This window comes from Elgaria multicarinata, chromosome 14, assembly GCF_023053635.1.
Source record: "Elgaria multicarinata webbii isolate HBS135686 ecotype San Diego chromosome 14, rElgMul1.1.pri, whole genome shotgun sequence".
Lineage (NCBI taxonomy): Eukaryota > Metazoa > Chordata > Lepidosauria > Squamata > Anguidae > Elgaria > Elgaria multicarinata.
The window spans coordinates 19,449,409-19,455,550 of NC_086184.1; positions in this window are offsets into that span (position 1 = coordinate 19,449,409).

Here is a 6,142-nt window from a genome sequence, read left to right on the forward strand (position 1 = left end):
CAATGACGTCTTCTGGGCACAGGTTGGGCACAAGTTTGGTTCCCATTGGAACCAAAGTCCCTCCCGTCCCCACGGAGACCCTAGGATCAGCCCCTTTGCCTCATGTTAGTGTAGGTGTTTTCCTTCCCATTTGGTTTCCATGGGAACAGGGAAGTTCCAAGAATCATCAGAAAAAAGTCCAGTGAAAACCATCATGCCTCCCACCCTAGAAGCTGGTGTTTTGGCTGGGTTCTGGACTCTGCAACAGATCTCCCAATTGGGCCTTGCTAGGATTGCTCTCCATGTTCGCCTACTTATTAATATCTGGGCAGATATATAAACATGCTAAATTTAATATAGCCAGTAGAAGGAGATCAGAGGTCTGTAATCTAGGAAGAGGCCTTAACAGCAGCACAACACATTATTACTGTCTCTGTTAATAATGGGGATGAGGAGCTTTACTTCCTTCCTGAATTTGTAGTTAAGAATACCAGCTGCCCAAATCAGAGAGATCTCTATTGCTTATGGTCATCTTTGTTTGAAGTTCTAAATGCAGTTAATCTAAATTTTAACTGCTTAATATAGTTGGCTTTTGTCATTATATCCCTAGGATTTGAATGGTTCCCTACCTCAGCAATATACTTGTGTATACTACTACTCCATCTACTTCTACACTTCTTAGTTAAAATGTCTTTGGTTATGGTTACTAATCCCCCCAGCTCTCTCTCTCTCTCTCTCTCTCTCTCTCTCTCTCACACACACACACACACACACACACACACACACTTTTTATAATCCAAAGACTATTTTGCTAGATTTGCACATTTCTCCATATATTTTTTAAAAATAGCAATTTATATTAACATGTAGAGGAAAAGTCATCTCCAAAAGTCATCTTCACCATCATAAAAACAATTTTCACCATCATATTTTTCACTACTTGCTAATGTACTTTTTACTGCATTGTTAGGCATTTTTTAAAAACATTTTAATTGCTTTCTGTTTAATTTTAAAGGGAAAAGACTTTGTGAATTACTTTTTTTAAAATGATTTTAAATATTTGGTGAGGTTTTGTCTTTGTAGTTCTCTGTTTTTCTCTTTCTCTCTCACCAACGTGGAAATAAATTAACTTTTCCCACTACTTTTGTCTTTTCAAAAAACATAGCTAACAACAAGTTTCCCCCCATGTGTCCTTTGTCTGCACTATAAAATTAGCTCTATTATTATTATTATTATTATTATTATTATTATTATTATTATTAACATTGATGTTGATACCTAAAAATAAATACATCTTGAAATGGTATTTGTTGCCTGCTCATAGACACAGAACAATGTTGGTTGTTTTTATACTCCAAAGTTCCTTGGCGTACCAAATGTCAATTGCCCTATGACCAATGACCAGTGGAAGCTATTTATGCTTTGTTTGATCTTAACATTTTGATTCTTAGTCTAAGACCCCATGATGCATACAACAATCAGAGTGGTGGTGGCTCTCTTTGCATGGCTGTTTCTTCAGAATCTGTGTCTGCGTAAAGGCTGATTTCCTCCATCACATATGATGCAAGCTACTCCCAGCCTCTGGAAGAAAATCACTTGCATTATATGGTTTTATTCAACTGGTTCACTGCTCTGAAATCTTCTGATTGGGAGCAGTATATAAATATTGTAAATAAATAAATAAATAAATAAATAAACAAACTGGAAGCTAATAGTAAAAAAATCATCAAGCATGAAGTACTTATTGTGTACTGTTTATGCAGGATTGGAGGGTTCAAACAAACTTGTCTTTGCCATGATTTTCAGAAGCAGGAACGAAGGAAACTGGAAGAGTGGGGAAACCCACCCACCCCAAAGACCCCAAATGAGCATGATCAATGTTCTCTGGGCTCATGAAGCTTTTACCATCGCTGGCAATAGGAGCCTTGCATGTAAGCAATGAAGGCATTCATTAACTTAGTTTATCCTTGCTTTCATTGGCCTTCCAAAGACAAAGGGTGATTTTGTATGACAAATGTCGATGGTTATTTTTTTTTAAGAAAGAAAGAAAGAAAGAAAGAGCACAATGATGTCACTAAGACTCATTGGCCTGCATCATATATATTGGGTATAGATTCTATCAAGCTGCCAGAAAATTCTGTGCACTGAAAATTTGCCTATTCACACTATTATGCAAAGCTCACACTACTGTACAAAGTCCTAAACAACTTGGGACCAGGATACCAAGAGAGTGCCTTCTCCCTTATCAACCTGTCGGGTCACTGAGGTCATTGGAAGACGGGCTCCTGGTTGTTCCACATGGACCTTTGGCATGACTGGAGTCCACCAGGGAAGAGCCTTTAATGTGGTGGCCCCTTCTCTTTGGAGCTCCCTGCCCCTGAAGGTCTGGCAGATGCCAACACCAGGCTGTTTCTGGTGCCTTCAAAAACAACTCTGTTCCAGTAAGCATTCCTCAACTGACCAGCTACTGTTTTTATTGGTTCTATGTTTTAAATTGAACAATTTTAATCTGCTGTTTTTAAACTTTTTTTCTTATTTACTGTTGTATTCCTTTGTGCACCACTGCAGGACCAATTTTGGATATGGAGTAGTATCAAAAGATTGTAAATAAATAAATAAAGTCAAGCATGTTTGTTGGCATTTTCATGTTCTTAGAAACATCGCCCCCTCTTTCCCCCAGACACCATTCTCTACTATAGACAAGACAAATATGATTAACCCTACCTGATGTAGCAAAGCAATAAAGCAAGGTTTTGATCCCTGGGGCTGAATTGATAAGATTAAGACTGCAATTGTATATATACTAATATGGGAATAAGCTCCATTGAACTCAGTGACACATGCTTTTGAATAGACTTGTATAGGGTCACACTGTAAGGGTTGCACTGTAACCCTTACCTGGGCATCAGCACCATTGAACTCCACAAGACTTAATTTTGACTAGGCCAAGCTAGATCTCATCATATATCTGCCCCTATAGCCCAGCATTTTGTTCAAACAGTGCCCACAGGAAACCACAAACAGGACACAGGTGCAACAGCACCCTCCAGCCCATGTTCCCCAGCAGCTGGTGTACATAGGCACAATGCCTCTGATACTGGTGGAAATATATAGCCTTCAGGATAGTAGCCATTGATAGCCATCTCAATGGATTTGTCCAACCCTCTTTTAAAGCCATCCATATTGGTGGCCAATCACCACAGCTTGAGGTAGTGAATTGCATAGTTTAACTACGAGCTGTGTGAAGAAGTACTTCCTTTTATCTGTCCTGAATCTCCTACCAATCAGCTTCATAGGTTGGCCCCATTGGGTTCTAGAAATATGAGAGAGGGAGAAAAATGTCTCACTATCCACTCTGTTCATTCCATCCATACTTTTGTACACCTGTATCAGTTATAAGATTGGATTGTAAAAGTGGCTTGTTTGTTTTAATATTGGAAATGGAATGCATTCTTCAGAATGCCAAAATGGATTATTTTCCTTCTAATTTTATGTTTTGCCACAAACAGATGTGGCATTATAATTAGACCTTATCGTTGCTCTGGCTCACTGTATCCTATGTCTCATTCATCCAGAATTCTGGTTTAAGAAGGAAAAAAATTCAAATTACTTCTAGAATTGGACCATATGCAGTATCCTGCAGATTTCAATGCCTTCCCTTCATTTGCATCTATTCTCCCCTTCTCTCTGCCTACATTACAGCTGTATAACTGATAAAAAAAACCAAACTCATCAATGTCAAAAACACACACCAAAAAAGTCTTGATGTGATCACATAAATGATCAAATCAGGATTCTTCTCCTGTGTCACTTTATTGTGCACCACCACTATTATTTATTTATTTATTATTACATTTATATCCTACCTTTTCTCATCCTAGAAACCCAAGGTGGCATACATAATCCTCCGCATCCTCTCCATTTTATCCTTACAACACCAACCCTGTGAGGTAGGTTGGGCTGAGAGTCTGTAACTGGCCCAAAGTCACCCAGTGGTTTTCCATGGCCGAGTGGAGACTAGAACCTCGATCTCCTGACTCCCAGTCTGACACTTTAGCCACACTAGGGATATAAGAGAATTTTGTTTCACATCACAAATCACCTGGATTTCCCCCTTTGCAACCCTAAATGTGATCACAAATGGGAGCATATTCTTGAACTTGTTATCAAGTTTGAAAACTACACACACACGATATAAGTACTCTGAGATTGTGATTTACTATACACAATAGTGTGTGTGTGTGTGTGTGTGTGTGTGTGTGTGTGTGTATGCTTTAGCATGGAGAGGACCATGTTGTATTACTGCATGGGTTACTGCAATGCGTTATACGTGGGGCTGCCTTTGAAAACGGTCCGGAAACTTCAACTGGTACAAAACAGGGCAGCACGTTTACTAACAGGGACTGGCTGACGAGACCACATTACGCCAGTCCTTTTACAGCTTCATTGGCTGCCAGTCCAGGTCCGGGCCCGATTCAAAGTGCTGGTATTAACATTCAAAGCCCTAAACAGCTTGGGGCCAGGCTATCTGAAGGAATGCCTCCACCCAAATGTACCTGCCCAGACCCTAAGGTCATCCTCAGGGGTCCTTCTCCATGAGCCCCTGCCAAAGGAAGTGAGGCAGGTGGCTACCAGAAGGAGGGCCTTCTCTGCTGTGGCACCCCGGCTGTGGAATGAGCTCCCTAAAGAGGTTCGCTTGGCACCTATATTATATGCTTTTAGATGCCAGGTGAAGACCTTTTTATTCTCCCAGTATTTTAACAGTCTATAAATAAATTTTAACTTGGTGTTTTAAATTTGTAATTTTGCATTGCTGCTGTTTTTATCTGGTTGAGCTTTTATATCGTATCTTATATTATGGTTTTATACTGTTGTTTTATACTTTGAATGTTTTTAATTTTTGTGAACCGCCCAGAGAGCTCCGGATATTGGGTGGTATAGAAATGTAATAAATAAATAAATAAATAAATAAATAATAAAATAAATATAAATACCTGCCTGCTGTTTAGCTATTAAAGATGGGAAGCTCATCAGAAAAATAAAGGAAGCAAACAACTACACCCCACAAATGGTTGGTTAGATTGGATTCAAAGAAATACTATGAACACATAAGCACTCAAAATCCTCTGCCTGGATAGATGAATGCCAGTTCTGCTTTTCTATGCATTATTATTTTTTAAAAAATCTCAACTTCTTATAAACAAACAAAGATGAACTAAATTAAAATCTCATCCATGCTATGTGGGAGTAAATTCCAAATTTAAATTAGTATAATGTCAAGGAGTTCTTCATTTTGTGAGAACTGGAAATGCTACTGATCACTCCCTTGGGTGATCCTCAGCATGAGTAATAAGGAGAGATAAGGGGCAGGGGAAAATCCCACTGGTCACTACATTAAAAAAAGAGCAGATGTCATATAAGAAGAGGTATTTTAGAGTGAAGGTTAAACACCCTGGATTCAATTCAGAATTAGGTTTAGCTAGCCAGGGTGTTTTTCTAAACAAAATTATAAAATAGCTTGGTTATTTCCAAGCACAATTACAACAATTTCTCCTGTCCCAACAAATCCCCAATGATATTAAAATCTCAACTGGAGAAGAACTCTGTGGATTCATAAAATGAAGGTGAACAGTACATGTTGCTGAAGTTTGTACTCCAAGACAAGGCATTAAGAACCTCGGTGACATTCCTACTATTTTCTTTCTTTGGGCTCATCTACACCTGCAGGCCTTTGGGGAGTGGGGAGAGATGGCCACGGAGTTTTCCACTTCCGAGATCATCCCCCAGGGACCACTCACCAGTGAGTTGTCCCAGAAGTAAAGAGGGATGTTCCGGGGTGACTTTTTTAAAAAAAGTGGAGTCCATTGCGCAATTGCATGGGCACGATCCTGCATGAAGGAACAATTTTGTTTTTTAAATACCCCAAAACAACCAACACAGTGCTGGAGGACACCTAGCACCATCCCAAAGATGGCAAAAATGCTCTCCCCACCTCCCGATGCCCACAGACTCCCCTTGCACAGCTCCATACCCTTTTCCTGAGCCCTGCTACTCACAGGGAAGAGGGAGTACCCCAGGAGGCAGAGCCACACTGCCTGTGGAGCTTGGGATGGTCCCATGATGGCAGAAAAAACAGGAAAAAAGCTGTCCCCTCTATCCCAGG